Below are 22,645 nucleotides of genomic sequence, written 5' to 3' on the forward strand. Positions count from 1 at the left end.
TTAGAACCTTATCCACTGGTATGCCACAGACCAGTTACACGTTCCTGACCTTTCTGTGACCAGTGACTCCCTCGAGGCACTCGCCCTGCCAAGATTAAATAAAGACAGAGGGCAAATCAGCGATCAAATAAGTAGCAGAATTAAAATGTTGTTTACTCGGAGAGAGCGAGAGATTGATACTCGGATTGGTCTAGTCAGCCTTGGCATTGTGAAACAGCCCGGAATGAACAATAAAATCAAACTGTTTTATATTCATTGGAAAGAGATGATGTAGTACCGATTTGCGAGCAACAGGAAAGAGCTGATAACGCACGACACCCTAACTTGAGACAGATTGAGGAAAAGGTTAAGACGTTGCGCAGAAATGAAGGTCCGTGCTCCACAGCTGTGCGGTGTGTCCATCAGATGGACGGAAAATAAAGAGAGAAAGCAGCAGAATGGACGAGGAAGAGAGGGAGCGTACATCTGTTCGTCCTACACTCCTCGAAAGCTCACGTGTAGGTCCTGAGGAGAGGAAATGAGTTGATTAAAAGAAACAAGCAGCACCTGTTATAACACAAGATTCCCACGTAATATTATAAAAGAGTTGCAGCAATAAAAACACCTATTCCCTGTGTATAAGGATATGAATAATTATTTACGCCTATCCATTTGACGGAGGCTCGGAGCCAATGACTTAGCATTGAGTCAGAATCGAATCTGAAGCACAGAGATGATAAAAGGATGTGAGACTGGAAGCTTGGTGATAGATCTATTTATGGAAACACATCCTTTATTTCTCACACTGTTCTAGCAACCAGAGAAAGATTATAACACATCCTTCACAAGTCAACAGATTTCATCACATTTAACACATTATTTTCTGAGATTTGTTTCCAACAAATATTTTATAGAAAGTGAAAAAAAGCCTACTTTGTATTGTTAGATAAGGTCTATTTTCTCTTTGCATTCATTTAGTAATCAAATGGTTTATGAGTTTAGAATAAAACACGTGGCTGTGCTGTTGAAAACAATCAAAAGCAAGGTGTTGTGCTGGAGCTGAGTTACTGTTACAACCCAGATGTTTTAATACTTTCCTATTACTTCATCCAGTCTTTTATTCCTCGGACAGTTGGCTGATGATTACATATTTATTTATCGCGGAATAAAATATCCTGCCTTTTTTCCATCTAAGCGTGCATTTAATGTTGTGGAGAATCTGCTAAACAAATTAGTTCCTGTTATCGCTTATGTTAAAGCAGCTGTAAATATATTTAATATTACTGTAATATATTAATATATATTTAATTTGATATATATTAAAGTTTTCTTTGGGAGTGGCGAGGATGGACAAGATTAGAAACAAGTTTATTAGAGGGACATTGCATGTAGGGCGTTTTGGAGACAAGGTGAGGGAGGTGTGATTGAGATGGTTTGGACATGTGCAGAGGAGGGACATGGGGTATATCAGTAGGAGAATGCTGAGGATGGAGACACCAGGAAGGAGGAAAAGAGGAAGGCCAAGGAGGAGGTTTATGGATGTGGTGAGAGAAGACATGCAGGTAGTTGGGGTGAAAGAGGTAGAGGTAGAGGACAGGGGGGTATGGAGACGGATGATCCGCTGTGGAGACCCCTAAGGGGAGCAGCCGAAAGAAGAAGAAGAAGTCGCCACCGGCTCGTTCATTAGGGACAAAGTTACACACAAAGAACCATCTTATTAATTCTTTTTACTGCATTATCTGTGTAAAGCTGCTTTGAGACGATGCTCTTTGTTAAAATATAAATAAACAATATAAAAGATAGATAGATAGATAGATAGATAGATAGATAGATAGATAGATAGATAGATAGATAGATAGATAGATAGATAGATAGATAGATATCATCGTAACCATCATGTTGTTAATGAAGCCTTCCAGCTACTGATGCATTAATGACAAACACTATATTGGCATTTTCTCTGCTTGGTAATTATCTAATGGGATGTATCTGCTGGGAAACTTAACTCTGGTGTGTTTCCACTTGATTTTAATCTTGATTTCCAGCCTCTCAGATCAACTCTGTCTGACTGACAGCACCATTAGCTCGGTGTTAGAGTTCTCTCCTCTGTGGGACCAGGCAGTGGAGGATATTAGAAAAACAAATCTGTCTCTTTAAAAGACTCGCTTGAAAAAAACCTAAAAGTTTCTGGCCGTCACTATACCCTGTTTTCTTAACCTTCATTTTTTTCTTTCAGGATTATGCACATCTTTGCTTTTTTTTTTTTTTTTTGGTCCACCTTTTCTACTACGCTTTTCTTTTCCAATCCCATCCCCACCATTTTATTCTCTTTAGATACAGTGTCCTTGAATATTTATCTCTCTGACAGTATTGATTCTTAATGTCTTACCTCAAACACTTCTTTCCTTCCCCATGATGATCTCTCTCTCTCTCTCTCTCTCTCTCTCTCTCTCTCTCTCTCTCTCTCTCTGGAAGCCTCTCCCTTCTGCATTGATTATGTAACATTTGATTCTCTAATTTGACTCATTATGCAGAAATGGTTCCCTGGTGGTCTATTGGTAAGGATGCAGCGCTCTCACTGCTGCAGCCCGGGTTCGATCCCCGGTCAGGGAACCAACCCCAGCCATTAGGGTTGCACAAACCAGTGCACTCTTAGTGCCGGTCCCAAGCCCGGATAAATGGGGAGGTTTGCGTTAGGAAGGGCATCAAGCGTTAAAACGTGCCAAATCAAACATGCAGATGATCTGCTGTGGCGACCCCTAACGGGAGAAGTCGAAAGAAAGTTTTATGCAGAAATCTCATGATTAGCACCTCTCTTTTAGAGGATCATTACATTTGAGTTCCAGTGTGATTAAAATTTTACAGAACTCTTATCATAGTGCGGATTTATTTTATGGTTCAAAGTTCACACAGGCTCACTAATGAATAGAGATTTTTAAGTATATTGATTATTTATTCAATTTCTATATCACCATCTCAGGCAGTTTTAGTGCAAATGACAGGTTTGCTTGTATTAACCTGCTCATTCTTTATTATTCTATATGGAGTAACAGAGGCTAGATGAGGTGTTTAAGGCTCAGGGTTACTGATCAGAAGGTTTGTGGTTTCAAACCCAAGTATTGCCAAGCTGCCACACTTGGTGCCCTTGAGCAAGGCCCTTAGCACTCTGTACTCCAGTGGTGCTGTAACATGGCTGACCCGGTGCTCTGACACCAGCTTCCCAACTTCACTGGAAATGTAATGAATGGGCATGTGGTGTTGAGGATGGGCTCCCTTTTAAGTCTTGTTCCTTCCAAGGTTCCTTCCTTGTACCAAGGGAGTTTTTCTCTGCCACAATTGCCAAAGGACTAAAATTATAGGCACTGAATCTATACATTATTTTCTATAAATTTATAACTTTATTATGTTTATTATATAAAAAAACAATCATTTTTAAGCTGCTTTGTCCATTGAACAATGTTAAAAGCGCTCTACAAATAAAAATAAATTGAATCGACATTGATGACTAACCGCAGTAACGTTTATGACACTGATAAGAAGTTATAAAATCTCAGAACTCTGATTACACAAGTGCAGTAGTTCAAAAGTCAGATGTTTGGAAATTGTCATCAGAGAAAAAAAATATTTAATTATTATATTTTAAAAAGTATTTTGATGCTTTATAATTTAATTTGATTTTTTCACTTAAAAGAGGAATTGAAAATCATTGTGTGCAAAAGATGACTTCTAAAAAAGAAAATGGTTCTTCAAAGTAAGTCCAGGATTTTCTTTGGTTTCCTTGGTGTTGTTCTGGTTGAGGGCCCAAATTACCTTCAGGAAGAAGCTCATCCTTATAATCTCTATGTTCCATAATGGTAGTTTGGGTTTCATATATTTGATAAACACCATTATACAGGATGACTCACAATTATCTAGTTTCTACAGCTGAGCAGTTAAGGGATGAGGGTCTTGCCCAAGAACCCCACTGTAGCAGCTTCTAGGCTTTGATCTAATAACCTACTGATCAGAAGTCCGGTGTATTTATCCCTGACCTGCCATTTCCACTAGAGTGATTCTTCCAATGAATTACACTGCATTTTTAATCAGTTAATCAATACCAGAATCTTGACATATTTTTTTAAGTGTGATCTTATATTAGTCAGGATTTCTTATTTATGGTGGTGTTTTACAAAAAAATCAACACAAAACGTAGAGAGAAAAGTGAGCTGTTCTGTATCGAAAGCGCCGCTGAGACTGTGTCGGTCTTTACACTGTAAATAAAGTTACAGCTTTATTTCATTTCTCTTCTGCTGCAATTATTGCCACTAAACAGGCAAAGGCAACTCCAAGTTCACATTATATTGTGTGTGCACCATATGTCTGAGGTGTGAGTGTGTGTGTGCATGTGTGTGTGTGTGTGTGTGTGTGTAAACTGAGGGCATTTGCATGTTTGAGAGAAATAAAAAAGAAGATTTAAGCCATATTGAATGGCCATAATGCACATGGTAGCACTATCATGCAGGCGCATGCACTCTGACCACATGGCGTTTAAACCACAGACATAAATACGTGAGATGTGACGGGTAAAGTCCTAACTAATGCACGGGATCCGGAGCTTCGCAATAGTAAACAGCTGGCTGGGACCCTGTAAACAAATGTTGCGGTTTGCTGAAGCTCTTTACGGTCTGCAGCCATGTGGTCGCGTTCAGATTCACTAACAAAGCTGAAATGAATCAATCGTGTTTATCAACAGAATCAGAAGCAATCCGACTTCATGTTTCAATAGCTGAAGTTCCTCGAACTAATATCTAGTCCGTCTTTGATGATGAGAAACAGTTCTCAGCTCAGACTTCCAGATGTTTTCTATGCGGGAATGTGTTTATGTTTGTGTGTTCGTATGGTATAAAGATGTTATCATGCAAGTGGAGCTCTAAGATCTTGTGAAAAAACATGTAGCAGCATGCATCACTGTTAGATGTCATATCTAAATACACAGAATCCCACTCTAGTCTTGGCTGCTTGGCTTTTTCCTGTCTCAGTAATTTTGTGTATTTTTTGTGAGGTTTTGCAGCTTTCCAGTACCATGCAACTCCCTTTTCCTTTTTCGTTGTGTTTTCGATTTTTGTGACTCCCTTTGACTTCCTGTTTACTTCCTGTTCCCTTGGTTGTGTAGCCCTCTCACTGATTCACTGGCTCAAATTATGTCTAGGGTAATTTTACACGTGAGAGGCACATCTAAATTTACTTGGTGTAATTTGTTTGCTACCAAAGTAACCCCAAAATACTGTTATTAACCTCGGCTTCAGACTTCAGTGTTTCTTTTAGACATTCTCTTCATTCAGAAATAACTTGAGAATATATTGTATGGACAAACATTTATTAACACAAACAAATGTAAAGAAGACAAAAGAAAAGAAACCCCACAAAAGAAATAGTACCCAGCTGGGATTTAAGTCTCTGGTTGGCGCTACGTTGGAGCTCATGTGAAAGTGTGTGCAGTGGCTAGTACTCACGAAATCCAATGGAACAGTGAAACTTGTACACGAAACACACACTTGGATTATCCGTTCACTCGATTCAGTTTTCCCTTGTGTTTATCCACGAACACGCACTGTGCGAATCATACATCCGATGATTTGAACATGGCAGAGATGCAGCATAGGCCACCACGTGTCCTCGGTCTCTCCGGAAAAGTCGCGCGGCCTTCACCGTCTCCGTTGTTCACTCACTGCAGGACCATTCGCGTTGCAAATCGTTCCACAACGTTTGTACAGTCAAACTTTATGACTTTGCAAAATGTACGACTCACGTGAAACTAACGTAGTCCTGTGATTAAGATAACTGCGTCAGGTTTGTTCTTCACATTAACGCGTGCACCTGAGTCCCGTCACTCTTAAACTCACACTCTCTACATAGAGTTCATCCACATTGTTTCTAAACAGTCTTTTCTCTGTTCAGTGTTCCTGTATATAGTCCACAACCCAGTAGTCAGACTTTACACCTGCACCGAACGATTAGCGCACCCCTTTTTTTTTTCCCGGACTCCTCGTGTCGTCCTTCTCTCTCACACTTCACTTCCTCCCTCCCCTCTCACCTCTGACCTCAGAGGTCAGTCAGAAAACACCTTATTCTTTAAACAACAATTTTTATAACAGTTTTTTCCTTAGTTATATATATATTTTTTTTTTAAATGAACAAGTTTGAACTCTGTAGTGTAAAAGAAAATAAAAACCAAATAATTATTAGACCCTAATTTAACAGGGCTCTACACTCTCCCCCCACCACAATTCGTTATGTCCTCATAACGAGGGAAAGGAATAGCGAAACAAAAGTTATGTCCCATTACTAAAGTAACACACTGTGACATCAGCATACATTCATCGTAACATTTTCAAAAAGAAACACATACATAAAATAAGACACTGTCACTAGAGAACCATCTGCACAGGTAATGACCACATTTAAGATAGTACAGTTTGTCTAACCGGACAGGTATTTCTACATGAAGGCATATTCATCCACAAAAATACAGTAGAACAGTATCTAACAGGACTTGAAGCTTTTACTTGAGCAAGGTTAGGTTCAAACTTTGGCTCCCCAAAAGTATCATAAGTAAAACGCTTAGGAACTGTTCTTATCCTCTGCGGCCTTCTATTCTTTTCATCCACTTCAATAGTAACCTCTGGATTTGTTACACTCACTTGCTCCTCTGAGAGCTCTTGTACATCAACATCATTACAGATATCTGGAACTTTAACTACATTCTGCAAATCATCAGTAGGTTTCTCAGGTAAAGGACCTAGATCAGACTCTCTAGATGCATCAGCAACTTCAACCATATCATCAGAAAGCTCAACACTATCATGAACATCAACATCTGTCTGAAAAAGTTCTTTCTCAGGAAACAGAGAAGGTTCTTCAGGCATATAAATCGGAGTTTCATAAACATAGTCATCGCTATCTGAATCAGAACTCTGAATATCTGTGGTTTGCTCTTCCTGTATCTTAATTGCACTACCAGCCTCAGGTCTCAAGTTCGTATTTTGCTCTGTTTGCCTTCGGTTTCTCAAAACCCTTCTCTTGGGCTCCAGAACATCATCAGCCGTAGGCTGCTGTCTCAGTTTTTGACCAATAGGAAGAAGATGATTACGATGGAGAATCTTGACCGGCCCATCACCGAATTCAGGCTTCAACCGAAACACAGGTAAGTTTGGCATCTGACTTTGGACAATGTATGGCACAGAACCCCATCTATCTGCCAATTTATGCTTCCCTTGCAGGCCCAAATTCCTTATTAGAACTCGATCACCTGGAGTGAGATGTGAGTAGTGAATTCTCTGGTCATACCTCCTTTATTACCATCATTCTTTTTTCAGCAGCGGCCTCAGCCAGTTGAAAGGCAGCCTTTAATTCTCTCTGCATGTTCTTAACATACCGCAGGTAAGACTTAGTAGAGGTACCATCGCTAGAAACACCAAAATTTAGATCAATAGGCAATCTGGCTTCCCGTCCAAACATTAGGAAGTATGGAGAGAACCCTGTGGCTTCATTCTGGCTGCAGTTATAAACGTGCACAAGATGGGCAATGTGTCGGCTCAATGTTGCTTTTGTTTTGGATCTAGGGTCCCCAACATGTCCAGCAGCGTTCGATTAAACCGCTCTGGTTGCGGGTCCCCCTGGGGATGATATGGAGTCGTTCTGGACTTCTGAACCCCCAACATATTCAACAACTCATGTATGAGCCGACTCTCAAAATCTCTCCCTTGATCTGAGTGCATGCGTCTCGGCAGTCCATAGTGCATAAAATACTTCTCCCACAATACTTTAGCTACAGTGGACGCCTTCTGGTCCTTGGTGGGAAAAGCCTGCGCGTATCTGGTGTAATGATCAGTGATGACAAGAACATTACAGGTGTTACTGGAGTCAGGTTCAATAGATAGAAAATCCATACACACTAAGTCCATTGGGCCACTGCTAGTCATGTGTGATAATGGTGCAACTGTTTTAGGCAGTGTCTTCCTCTGGACACACCGAGCACATGTCTGACAATACCGCTCCACGTCGGTCTTCATCCGAGGCCAATAAAACCTCTCTCTAATGAACCCATAGGTTTTATCAAACCCTAAGTGCCCAGAGTCATCATGCAATGACTTGAGAACGGTCACTTGAAATTTCTGCGGCAGTAGCAACTGTTTTCGTCTGGGTTTATTTGGAACTTGTGTGCAACGAAACATCACCCCATCCTCCATCTCTAACCTTTCCCACTCTCTCATGACAAGGGGAAGGTCCTTATGGATGCCCTTATTAACCCTGCTTGGATCTCCTTCCTTAAAAGCCCTCCACACTTCACCAAAACAAGGATCATCCTGCTGAACACATGACAGATCAGAGGAACTCATTTTAGGAGTAAGAGCAAGGTCTAAGGTAGCTGGATTACAGTAAGCTACAGGGACAGATTTTGGAGACCCACCCAAGAAAGTAATAACCCTGCTACAGTTCCCAAATTTACCAGAATTACCCAACATTTGAAAGTTGCACAAGGCTTTAGCACCAGAAGATGATAGGTTTGCCCATCTATTCTCTTCTTCCTTTCTGGGGTGAAGACGGCGGGATAAAGCATCAGCATCTATGTTTTGGTTCCCAGGCCTATATTTCAGACTGAAATCATATGATGACAAAGCTGCCAACCACCTATGCCCTGCAGCGTCTAGTTTAGCAGTGGTCAACACATATGTTAACGGATTATTATCAGTCTGTACCTCAAACTTTGCCCCATAGAGATAGTCATGTAGTTTGTCTACCACAGCCCATTTTAGAGCCAAAAATTCAAGTTTGTGCACAGGATAGTTCTTTTCTGAAGGTGTAAGGCTTCTGCTGATAAATGCTACAGGACGCAGTCCCTGACCCTGATCTTGATACAACACCCCTCCCAAACCTTCGCAACATGCGTCTACATGTAACACATACGGTAGCTTGGGATCTGCGACGCCAACACAGGAGCTTGGGTAAGCCTTTCCTTCAACTCCTTGAACGCAGTTTCACAACTTTCATTCCACCTAGTTCCAAAGGGGTCTGATGCTTTGTAAAATACCTTTTCAGGATTTTCAATTCTGGTCTTTTTCAGGTTTTTGTTTGGCAAACAACCCTGCAGCAACTGGTTCAAGGGGTGAGATACTTTAGAATAGTCCTTTACAAACCTTCTGTAATAACCGCTGAACCCTAAGAAAGAGCGAAGTTCAGAAACATTCTGCGGTCTGGGCCAGGACTTTACTGCTTCTATCTTAGAGGGATCAGTTGACACACCTTCCTGAGAGACAATGTGACCAACGTAAGTAACAGAAGGCTGACAGAAGATGCACTTGTCTAACGACAATTTGAGTCCTTCACCTTGCAAACGGTCAATCACTTTGAGGAGCCGTTGCTCATGTTCCTCCAGAGTCCTTCCAAAAATAATGATGTCATCCAAATATACCAACACTTCCAACAGGTTCATATCACCAACCGTCTTTTCCATGACCCTTTGAAAGGTCGCAGGAGCCCCAGAAATGCCCTGAGGCATCCTTTGAAATTGATAGAACCCCACTGGACAGATAAAAGCTGTCTTTTCTTTGTCAGCTTCACACAGTGGAATCTGATAGTATCCACTTCTGAGATCTAATACACTGAACCACTGACTTCCATTCAGACAGGCTAGAGCATCTTCAATTCTGGGGACTGTGTATTGGTCTGGGATGGTGCGACGATTCAGGGTTCTGTAGTCCACGCACATCCTTACCTGCCCGTTCTTTTTCCTCACTACCACAATCGGCGAGGCATAAGGACTGCGGGACTCGGAGATAATACCAGCTTCCTTTAACTTCTCCAAGTGTTGTCTGACATCTTCAATGTCAGCTGGAGCAAGTCGTCTTGATCTTTCACGAAAAGGTCTATCATCGTTAACCCTAATGTTATGTTGGGTGCTTTTCGAACAACCTACATCGAACTCACTACAGGAGAAAACATCTTTCCTTTTTAGCATCTCTTTAGCCAGCTTTCTTTTCCACTCCTCAGGTACTGGAGAATCACCAAATTCAAAAGAGTCCAGAGTCAATTCTTTTTCAGCGCTACTTCCTTTAGATGAAGAAACAGAGTGTACAACATCAACTGGAAACACATGGGCAATGCGCATACCTCGTTTCAAAGTGACAGGGCGACTGGAGACATTTCTGACTGTGACCCCAAGTCTTTTAGAGTGTGCAGCTGTAGCAGGTTGCACTTCTGCTCTTACCAGTAGCTCTTCTGGAAAACAGAACTCTTCGGGCTGATCCACCAAGAATGTTTTAGCAGAAAGCTCTCCTGGGTATCTTAAGATTCCTCTAATTCGCCTACTTTCACCTGGACAGATTTTCACAGGCTTAAACCCCGGAAACCACACAGTACCTTGACTGTTGTCAACTTTACCATCAGCACCAGCAACGACCCGTTCGTATGCATCTTTGATTTCAGGATGCACTGTCAAGGTATGAAGAAAATCATTCCCCATCTTCTTTTTACATGCCTCAACGAGTCTTTTCACCACAGAGGTGTTTGTTCCCACCAAAATATTCACTTCACCTCTCACAGCCGGATCAGGACAAACCAACACGAGCGCATCAATGGTCTCAACCACTCCAGCTACAGACCCTGGAAATTCAAGCCTTAGCGACACACAGCCGTCATATGGATACTGCTGGGAACTTAGACCCCATATTTCCAAATTCTCAATTGGCGTTAAGGGCAGGTGCTTAAGATACTTGTTATAAAAGGATCTGTATAGCAGAGTGACTTGCGACCCACTGTCAAGCAAGGCTTTGGCATAAATTCCTTCTATCTGAATGGGAAGGATAGAGCTAGGACCAACTAGCCCTGCTGGGAGAACAGCCTTTCCAATTTTACTTGCTTGCACTTGTTGGAACGTTTCTTACCGGAGCATCAGTCCGTTCCTCTACCGAGCCCCGGGGAAGTTTCCCGTCTGGCGTTTGAGTTTAATGAAGCGTTCATTCACTTTTCTCAAATTTTCCTCATTCACGCAATTCCGCTTTAAGTGCCCGTCTTCGCCACACCTATAGCAGAAATAGTTTGTGCTACCCCCTGCTCTGTTTGTTGATCGTCTCTCAACAGTTGCTGAGCTATGGTTTTCAGAAGAACCATGAGTTACAGTTTCAGTTGTTGCAGTCAATAACGAGACATCTCACTCTTTAACCCCTAACTTCCTTCTTTAGTCTCTCAATCTCAGACTCAGTAGGATTTTCTTTAACCGAGGTCTCACTCTTGACAGAGGAGGCAGCAGACAAAGCCACGTTGACCTGAACTGAGTTCCTGCTGTGCATCATATTCTCTTCTTCTCTGACCTCTTTCAAAAGATCCGTGAAAGAAAATGGGTCACATAGCTTGTGTGTCATCCTGAACCGTAAAGCTACCATGTCAGTTGGAAGTGCTCCTCTGATTATCTGCTGCATACGAAGCTGATTCATTTCGGAGAGTTTAATGCCTCTTTTACGTAAAACACTGTGCAGCAATTTATCCAACCTCAATATGTATGCTGAGAGTTTTCACTCTCATGCTGAAAAGTACTCTAAACCTCACCATTAGATCTGCAGCACTTTCCGTGGTACCAAAGGCTGTCTCTAATGCACTGAGATAATCACCGGAGGAAGCTGTTGGATTTGTCATCTTTTCAAATCTCACTATATCGGCTGCAGGACCCCTTAGACACTCAACAAGTCGTTGTTTCTTAATGTTGTCAGAACACTGCCACTCTTCAAGAATGTGAGTGGTCTGTTCAGCCCATGCTTCATACTCATCCTCACCACTGGGTGTAGGTGTTATCCCGGAAAACGTACGCAGTTTCCTATAGCTTGGGCCCTCAGCAGGCGTAGCCACATTACACTTCTGAACCAAAGAGTTAATGGCACCAACAAGCTCAGTGCTCAGGCTAAGTGAAGGAGAAACCATACTCTGAACATCAGCTAAAGATTTACCCTCTTTCTCTAGAAAAGAAAACAGTTTAGTATGAAACTCATCCCCCCTATTTTGTTCAGGTGTCTGAGTTGTGACATTTACAATCTGGGTATACCAAGTACCTACATCAGATCCTCCAATTTCAGCAGGAGAGGTATCTCAGAAACCTTCCTAGCAGTTTCTATCAAAACAAAATGCTGCTGCTCAGTCGGATCAGGACGACGCCCACGCACTTTACATTTACCCATACCTTCGACTGTATCAAGCACATTGTACACCATCATATCTTCACAATCCAAAGGTACATTGCTCAAAATGAGGGTGTTTTCAAGCTGAACATTTTTTCACTACACCACGATGACCTTATTTACATCCATATTGCTCATCTGTATCTTTAGGTAAACTTAAATGAATAATAACTGCTCAACCTTCACTGTCTTGCCCACTTATTCAACAAAAGAAAATGACATGCATCAAACAAACAATGACTTTATAGGTTTTGCCCTTCAAATAATATACCAAGAAAGAAGAAAAAAAACACAGTGATCTGAAATCCCGGACGAGCCCCCACAAATGTAGCCCTCTCACTGATTCACTGGCTCAAATTATGTCTAGGGTAATTTTACACGTGAGAGGCACATCTAAATTTACTTGGTGTAATTTGTTTGCTACCAAAGTAACCCCAAAATACTGTTATTAACCTCGGCTTCAGACTTCAGTGTTTCTTTTAGACATTCTCTTCATTCAGAAATAACTTGAGAATATATTGTATGGACAAACATTTATTAACACAAACAAATTTAAAGAAGACAAAAGAAAAGAAAACCCCACAAAAGAAATAGTACCCAGCTGGGATTTAAGTCTCTGGTTGGCACGCTACGTTGGAGCTCATGTGAAAGTGTGTGCAGTGGCTAGTACTCACGAAATCCAATGGAACAGTGAAACTTGTACACGAAACACACACTTGGATTATCCGTTCACTCGATTCAGTTTTCCCTTGTGTTTATCCACGAACACGCACTGTGCGAATCATACATCCGATGATTTGAACATGGCAGAGATGCAGCATAGGCCACCACGTGTCCTCGGTCTCTCCGGAAAAGTCGCGCGGCCTTCACTGTCTCCGTTGTTCACTCACTGCAGGACCATTCGCGTTGCAAATCGTTCCACAACGTTTGTACAGTCAAACTTTATGACTTTGCAAAATGTACGACTCACGTGAAGCTAACGTAGTCCTGTGATTAAGATAACTGCGTCAGGTTTGTTCTTCACATTAACGCGTGCACCTGAGTCCCGTCACTCTTAAACTCACACTCTCTACATAGAGTTCATCCACATTGTTTCTAAACAGTCTTTTCTCTGTTCAGTGTTCCTGTATATAGTCCACAACCCAGTAGTCAGACTTTACACCTGCACCGAACGATTAGCGCACCCCTTTTTTTTTTCCCGGACTCCTCGTGTCGTCCTTCTCTCTCACACTTCACTTCCTCCCTCCCCTCTCACCTCTGACCTCAGAGGTCAGTCAGAAAACACCTTATTCTTTAAACAACAATTTTTATAACAGTTTTTTCCTTAGTTATATATATATTTTTTTTTTAAATGAACAAGTTTGAACTCTGTAGTGTAAAAGAAAATAAAAACCAAATAATTATTAGACCCTAATTTAACAGGGCTCTACAGTTGTTTGACTCATGCATCCTACTGTGCAAGAGTTTGTCTAACAATTTGGGTTTGTATTAAAAAAATATTCAACAATATAATTTTTTTTTTTGTTCAGCAAGGCTCCAAATATGGAAGTACATATTCAAAGGTGTAGCATTTTCTTTGCAGTAAAGCTGTTCTCCTCGAATCAATAATCAATGAATTGAAATGAAGAATATCCAGATTATATTATATATTCAGATAATCAGATTCAACAAAATGAAGCATATTTATTCATTTATTCATAGTTTTTTCCTGAAAGTGTTATGGAAGTAACATCACAAACCACTGTCATGTTATGTCACATGAATTTCTGCACCTGACATCACCTCACAGTAATTAGCAGTTCACATTTATTTCGAGTCAAGTTTATTTCTATAGCGGTTTTCACAACAGACGTTGTCTCAAAGCAGCTTTACCGAAATCAACAGTTAAGGTGAATGGTGTGTATTTATCCCTGATGAGCAGCCGTGGTGACTGTGGCAAGGAAAAACTTCCTTAGATGTTATGAGGAAGAAATCTTGAGAGGAACCAGACTCAAAAGGGGAACCCATTCTTATTTAGGTGACATCAAGAGTCTGATTCTAGTCTTTACACTTTATTTCATTGGTTCAGACAGACAGCAAATCATCAATTTACTTAAGTGCCTTCTGACTTCTAAAGCATGGCCCTTTCACAAACACACATTTGTAGTGCAAAAAACAAACAAACAAAAGATCCAATAAAGGCAGATGCAGCTCTACCTCTGCCATGTAAATCTGTGTTCTATGTGACTCTCAGGACACGCCTCCGTCTACCGTAGTGTTTTGATACATCATATGTACGTAGCAGCAGGGTGCTGAGAGAGCGCGCTCGAGAAACAGTTCAGCGAGGAAAAATCAATCAACATATCAAATAGTGGTCACAAATTATTGTTTACTTTCTAAATAATAAAAGTATAATGCATCTACTAATAATTATATGTAAATAAATCAGATTTTGACAATGCAAAGTTGTTAAAAACAATGTGATACAAATGCCAACTTGTATCCGATGCACACTTTTTAAAACCGATGCATCACATTGTTAACTCTAATGCAGATGCACCGATGCAAATCTGCGAATCTTAACATCCCTAGTGTGATGATAGATAGATAGATAGATAGATAGATAGATAGATAGATAGATAGATAGATAGATAGATAGATAGATAGATAAATGGATAAATGGATAAATAGATAGATCAATGTCAATGTTGCTGTGTTGTTGTTTTTTTAACATCAGTAACTGGACCTCAGGTTCGAGTTCTCCAAATTAACATTGTCCTTTGTTTAATTTAAATGAACTACTACTGGAAATGATAAGCTTCATGTTCATGTATCCTTTTACCAGTCCGTTACGACAGAGTAGTCGATAATCTCCACCCTGGTCGAAGCACATCTTCATCTTTATTTCTCAGCTGAGTGGTTAAGGTGTTGGACTTTGGGTCAGAAGATCACATGAGTTCAAATCCCAGCACCACCAAATTGCACTGCTGGGCCTTTGAGCAACACTTAAATGCTCAGTGTATATTTAGGATAATTGTAAAATGCTCTGGATAAGAATGTTTACCAAATGCTGTACATATAAGCTTAGGCATCAAGTGCTGATCTAGAATCAGGTCAAGTAGAGCCGTTAGCTTTTTTCTATCGCGACATGTATGAGACGTTATTGTATTGGTGTTATGAGGTGAAATAAGCCCAAGAACATTTTATGTGTACAGTATAATACTAAAAATATATAATGCACACAGTGGCCGGGTTTCTTTTCTAAAATAAAGTTCTAATAACCCAGGGACATTTGCTCACTGAGCATCAAATAGAGCTCATTCATCTTTTTACTCGTCCTTTATAGTGAGCGGAGCAAAAGAAAACAAAACATAGTTCAGAATAGGGTGGCAAAATTGCAGGAATTTTTAAGACTGAAAACTTCCCATGGAAATGAACTATTTATTAGGAATAAACTGAACATTTACAAAACTGCAGGTTCACCTATAACAGGGATCTTGGGTAGTAGGATAATATTGGTTGAAACAAACAGATTAAATGCAATTTCAATCGTATTTCTACCTGCACGTTCATCATTCCTTGTGCCATGTGTAAGCTACTGTGCAACAAAATTATACTAACAATTAAATCAAACTCATTGTAATTTGAAATTTGTAATTGAAATATCGGATTTTGTAATAATTTACATTCATGTCATTTCCCAAAATGTCTAATTGAAGAAAGATTTGTCGGTATGCCAAAACCATCTTAGTATAGCCTGCTTCAATTCTTCATCAGGGAACCACCACGGACAGGGTCACCACTGATGGAAATACGGCCATCATTGAAACTTTTACACCATTCAAATGTCTTACTGCGGCATCTCATCACTGTTCTGAGCTTAACGTCTTCTGTAGATATCTGTGGGTTTTATCGGTTCGACTTGATGTTGTGATTGTTGGACATGAATAAAGTGAGTCTCACATTGTAATAAATATGATATAGTTTCTATGTGTTCCTTCCAAAGCAAAAAAGAGCTATCCTGTTCACTTTTAGTGCTGGTTATGAAAACCTCTTACCGCATCCACCCTTTGATTGTACCAGACAATTAGTTAGCATACCAAACTAGATGTATTATTTAGCACACATTTCTCAAAAACACTTCTCTAAAACAATCTATTACTTTACACTGTTGACCAGGTACCTAAACTTCTCCACCTTCTCCACCTCTTCTTCCTCCAACCGCACCACTTCACTGCCCTCCCTCTTATTCACACACATGTACTCTGTCTTACTCCTACTGATTTTCATTCCCCTTCTCTCAATGGAAATGGTACCTTCAGCATGGTACCTCCAGCTATCCAGGCTCTTCTCAACCTGCTCCCTACTCTCACCACAAATCACAATATCATTTGCAAACATCATAGTCCACGGAGACTCCTTTCCATCACCACTGCAATCAGGAAAGGGCTCAGAGCCGATCCTTGATGCAGTCCCACCTCCACCTTGAATCAGTCTGCCGTTCCTACTGCACACTTCACTGCTGTCACACTGTCCTCATACATGTCCTGCACCACCCTTCCACTACTCTTTCCCATAACTTCATGGTGTGACTGATCAACTTTATTCCCTTGTAGTCACTGCAGGTCTGCACATCTCCCTTATTCTTAAAAACCGGTACCAGCACACTCCTTCTCTATTCCTCAGGCATCCTCTCACCTTCCAGAATTTTGTTAAACAATCTTTTAAAAAACTCCACTGCCATCTCTCCTAAACATCTCCACACCATCCAACCTTCTCTCTCTCATTTTCCTTATTTATCAGCTGCTCAAAAAACTCCCTTCATCTTCTCAACACACTCTCCTCACCAGTCAACACATTTCCATCTGCATCCTTTATTGCTCTAACTTGCAGCACATCTTTTCCAGCTCGGTCCCTCTGCCTGGACAATTGCTACAATTTGCAGCAAACTAAGAATAATACACCTTATTGTGAAAGCAGCCTGTGGTGCATTTAAAATGTTGTGCTGATAAACTGACCTGCAAAAATGATTCCCCTAATCTAATACACCTGATCAGACTAACCAAAATCGTCGACTAGCGTCTGGAGTTTAGGTGTGTTAAAGCGAAACAGTCTGGAACTGTGATTTGGCTCTGCGACAGCGTACGATGCGTAACGTCACCATCTGTCGATGAACATTTGGCAGAATTTACTGACTCTTACTTTTCTCTTGGCTTAGCAGAAACAGAAGTTCAAAATGCTAACGTGGTTCTGAGAACCTGAAATTCAAGATGACGCACCTTTTTTCTAGTTCTAATCTACAGTTTCTGTTTCTGATATTTATATGAGAAAAAAAATTTGCATTCTGTATTTGAAGGTTACTGATTGTAAATTTGTTTTGCTTTTTTATATTTACAAAAAAAAAAAAGAAATAAAGAGTCTTTCTTTGCATATCTCACCTCTGTACCCCTGAAGCCGAGAGAGTTTAGGGCCTTGCTCAAGGGCCCAACTTTGTCAGTTTGGTGCCGCTTGAAACCCTAACCTTATGATCAGTAACCCACATTATCAACTCACAAGTTGATAATGTGCATGTGAGCAGATGTTCTGGAGCACATGTTTATGATATGTGATATGTGTAGGACACGCTAAAAATAAACGCTTTTAATCTGCATTTAAACTGGGTGAGTGTGTCTGAGCCCCGAACATTGTCAGGAAGACTATTCCACAGTTTAGGAGTTTAATGTGAGAATGCTCTACCACCTTTAGTGGACTTTGCTATTCTAGGAACTATTAGAAGTCCGGAGTTTTGAGATCTGAAGGAGCGTGACGGATTGTAGCGTGTTAGAAGACTTGAAAGATAATTAGGAGACAACCATTTAGTGTTTTGTAAGTAAGAAGCAGTAGTTTGTAGTCGATTTGAAACTTAACAGGTAGCCAGTGTAGGGACGATAAGATTGGGGTTATATAGTGATATTTTCTCGACCTTGTGAGAACCCTGGCTGCTGCATTCTAGACAAACTGAAGCTTGTTTATTAATGATGCAGGACATCCACCTAGTAATGCATTACAATAGTCCAGTCTGGAGGTCATGAACGCATAGACGAGCTGCTCTGCATCAGATAGAGACAACATGTTTCTTAGCTTAGCAATATTTCCGTATATTTTCTGCCTTATTCTCTGATAAATATGGGGAAAAAAGATTACCTTTGGCATGTCTATCAGCATTATCCATGATCCCTTTGCCTCCATTGCTATGGAGATGGTGCCAGATGGAGGCAGTCATGTCCATGGACACAAATCAGTAGATCGTGACTAAAAGTTTGTGATTAAATCACGAAAATGCCATGAGACTGTATTGTAATATCTTATTTTATGCTAGCACAAAGAAGCTGAATGCTAGCATGCAAAACTGCCATGATCCTGTTGCTATGCACACAGGAGGAATAAATATGTTAGCAAATTTACATTTGTGATGGATTGACACTAAAAGAATTGGAAAGATTACAATAAATTGATTTAAAGACTAGCATTGAGTTCTCTGAAGGAACTAGCATTAGCATTACCTATCATACATCACATCTTCAACATTAGCCTGCATTAACTAGCGACAGTACTGTATTTCTGTGTTTTCACACAACAAATTCTGTAACTTTTATACAATTATGTGCTAAAATACACGTTTTAACCATACTAGAGGAGATGTTTCTAAATATTTGATTCGTCATTTGTCATTCAAACATCATTTTTCTTCTGATTGACCTCCATTATGTTAGTAAAACTGAACTTTTTATATTCTTTATAGTTAGAAATCCGGAGATGAGACATGTCTGGTCAACTAAGTCATACCTGATGGCCATTATCAGAGAGCTGCAAGTGATGGCAAGATGAGTCGCATACAAAAGATAATGGAAAAAGGCTGCATTAAGATACTCATAATAATTGTATGCATTAAGGATCACTACCCAGAATTCAACAAAAGAGAAAGGCTGACAGGAAGTGCCTTAATGCATTCCTGCCACAGCCTCAGCGATCGATCACCCTCCCATCTCCTAAAGTTGTGTTACATTAAAAAACACCATAGTGTGAAAGTGAGAGAAGTGATCATATGGTAGCCTTCATGAGCTTTTCTTAATATTGGCATGTGGGATTATATACGAGAGAGAGAAACATAGGAATTTAATAGGAGTTTTTTCTCTTTTTTGTTTCTCCGAAAAACTGCATCTTGTTACATATTAAATGTTTAATTAAGTTAAGCTGTAACCCTCTATACCAGTGGTCCTCAACCTTCCAGGCCACAGACTGGCACCGTTCCGTGGGTCAATTGGTACCCGGCCTCGTAGAAAGAATACATAACTTACATTATTTCTGTTTCATTTATTATCTGATTCTGACTGATGTTTTATTTTAGAGAAAAGATTTTCTCCTCCACATCTGTCTATGACTCACTCTTGATGCATGTCATGATGCCTCGTTCACATGTTTCACCTCCATCCGCTACCTTCTTAAAGGGGCTCCGGCCTCTAACACATAATACATTACTGCTAAATTCAAACTCCCAAGCGAGCAAAATAAACAAAAAACAACACAGTGGATTCATGTTTATTATTATATTTAGAAAATACCAGTTTTTATGGTCGTATCATTTTATTTTGTTGTATTTATCCACCACACCTTAAAGGCTGGTCCGTGAAAATATTGTCTGACCTATACCACAGAAACCCCCAACCACCAGGTCACAAGAAAGTTCTATTATTTTAGTATTTTAGACATACTAATATACAAAAGGCATTCAGGTCAAACCAGGACTTTTAAGTTTATAAAATAAAAGAACAGTTCGACAAACTCCCCAGCTACATTTATGCACTTATCCCATCATTTAACGAACGCCTGGAAAGATTTGGCATAGAAAGATTTGTTGGTACGCCTGCAGTGCTGAAATGCTGATCTCTGAGGAACTCTTAAGGGTCCAAATAGGTGGAAATCACTCGAGCATGGTCACAGGAATGACTGCTGTGGGCTGTAAATCTTTAAATTATTTACACCATTCAAAAGTCTTACTGCGGCCGAAGACTTCTGTAGATATCCGTGGGTTTTATGCCTTCTTTTTTGCAAGAAACTTCATCACCACACGCTGTTCCATGCCCGCACTTACACTGTTGTTGGCCATCTTGATTTACGATCTCTGGACTGGATCACAAGATCAGAAAGAAATCTCCAACTAATATAGAAATTATAATTTTTTTTTTTTTTTACATCATTTAACATTATAAGTTGTACATTTTATATTTTTTAGGTCAAAGTAAATCTTGTCATACTGTTAAATTGTCTTGTTTTGCATATAAACTGAAGGAACATGCATACATAACACCCCTCTTCACACACACACACACACACACACACACACACACACACACCACCGGCCAATCCGTGAAAATATTTTTAAAACAAAACCAGTCCGTGATGTTCAAAATGTTGGAGACTCCTGCTCCACACCATAACCACATACGAACACACACTATAACTGTTGAAATGAAATGGCTGTCTGTGGGCTCTAAAAGAAATGTCTGTTGTGTAAATAAATCCTGTTTTGTTTTGGCATCCATCTCCACCAGCTTCAGCCCTGCAGATTAAGCAAAACAGATTTCTTCTTTATCCTAAGATTATGAGTTTAATCACATTTTACAGCATGAAATAAGATACAGCAGTTGTCACGATCTCCTGTTATATAACCTTCACATGTAAACACATATATGGCTTATGAGGACTTTGAGCTCAGTGTTCTTACTTTATGTCTTTGTGATGTCTTTATGTTACAGCAAGGACACTTAGAGGAGATTGTTTTTTCTTAAAGCTCTGCCATTTTCTTTATTTCATCTTGACAAAATGATTGGTGGCTTCAGTTCATGAATACAGATAGCATCAATCCCAGACTGAATTTTACATTCAAATATTTAGCAGACACATTTTTACCAAAGTGACTTGTCCAATATGCAATAGAAAACTCATGAAATGTAAACAAAATTATTCAGAATTATACGGTAGGAAAAAAAATGGTACCACCCCTGCAAACAGTCAGACTCAATGTACAAAGGAAGACTGTATGGAGTGTGAGTTCAGAGACTTCTCTGGACTCTTCTCAATTCATCACTTAATTCAAGGTCTTTGAAAAAGTCCACTCCATTCCATATGCCTCACCAAGAGTGCTGGCATTTCACTGTTTAACCCAGCACAGTTTCTAGGCAAAGACAAACTATATATAATATAAGTAAATATTAAATGTAACTATTAAATATAACTTTTAATAAGTTTGTGTGTGTGTGCATGTGTGTAAGAGTTTAATTACAGTATATCTGTTGATGCAGTAGGGGGGATTTCTTAAAACACAAACACACAATTTTAAAAGGTCAGAATTTTAGTATTTTACAAATGATTCAGAAAGTCACAGAAATATAAACGTCCTGTTTACACTGAAACTCACATTATTGATATCAGAACAAATTAAATAGTTTACATTTGGGTCTAATAAATGTAAACTATTTAAATTAGTTTTTCCATTTATTTAAATGTATTTAATCAATGTAATTGGTGCCAATTCGATCGATTACTTAGTGTAATCATTATAAAAAAGTGTATTGCATAAATTTTATTTATTCTATTTTATTTATTAATATTGATATAAATATTTATATATTTAAAACATTATAGAATAGCAGGCATTTAATAAAAAACAATTTATGTAATCTGTTCAAATGTTGATCACAAATGTAATAAATAACTGTGTTAAAAAAACAACAACATGCAATTGTATTCTATTGTAGTAACCATACCGGAATTGAACCGAACCGTGACTTAAAAACCGAGGTACGTACTGAACAGTGAATTTTGTGTACCGTTATATCCCCCCCAAAAAATATTATATATATATATTACTCTTTTGCATCTGCTTTCTTTCCTTTCACAAAATTAGCCATGCTACAAATTTGTTTCTTCTGTGCTGCAAAGTAATCTTGTAATCCTCTCTGTGCTTCCACAGAAAAAAAATCCGATCTGTCTTTTATGTAATTAAAGAGAAGCTGATGCAATTAAGGACTGCAGGCAAGACATGGTTTAAAAGGGATCAGAGCTACGGGGTGCAAGTGTTACGCAATAAAGGTATTGTAAGAACAATAACGGCTAAATGTAAAGCAGTTTGGCATTTATTGCACATTTACTGCAAAAACTAATGTTTGAATGACAAATGTTGAATTAAATATTTAGAAACAGCTTCTCTAAATTTGATTAAAACTTGTAGCACAATGTTAAGTGAAATACAAACAGTACTGTAACTGGTTAATGAAGCTAATGTTGAAGATCTGGTGCATGATAGTTAATGCTAAGTCGTCTTCAGATAACTCCATGCTAGTCTAATATTTTATTATTATAATATACCTATTTTAGTACTTTTACTGTAATCCATCACAAATGTTAATCTGCCAGCAAAACTATTAACATATCTACAAGAT

General features: G+C 39.4%; 1 long non-coding RNA gene across 1 annotated transcript; it reads right to left on the minus strand.

Annotated features, from left to right (window-relative positions):
- Window positions 1–12,703: 12,703 nt before the first annotated feature.
- On the minus strand, window positions 12,704–13,578 carry LOC124395893. Its single transcript, XR_006927696.1, has 2 exons — window positions 13,415–13,578; window positions 12,704–13,371 (listed from the first exon to the last, which is right to left on the minus strand). It is a non-coding gene; the product is annotated as an uncharacterized LOC124395893 (long non-coding RNA).
- Window positions 13,579–22,645: the final 9,067 nt, after the last annotated feature.

The sequence above is a fragment of the Silurus meridionalis genome, chromosome 13 (genome assembly GCF_014805685.1).
Source record: "Silurus meridionalis isolate SWU-2019-XX chromosome 13, ASM1480568v1, whole genome shotgun sequence".
Taxonomy (NCBI): Eukaryota; Metazoa; Chordata; class Actinopteri; order Siluriformes; family Siluridae; genus Silurus; species Silurus meridionalis.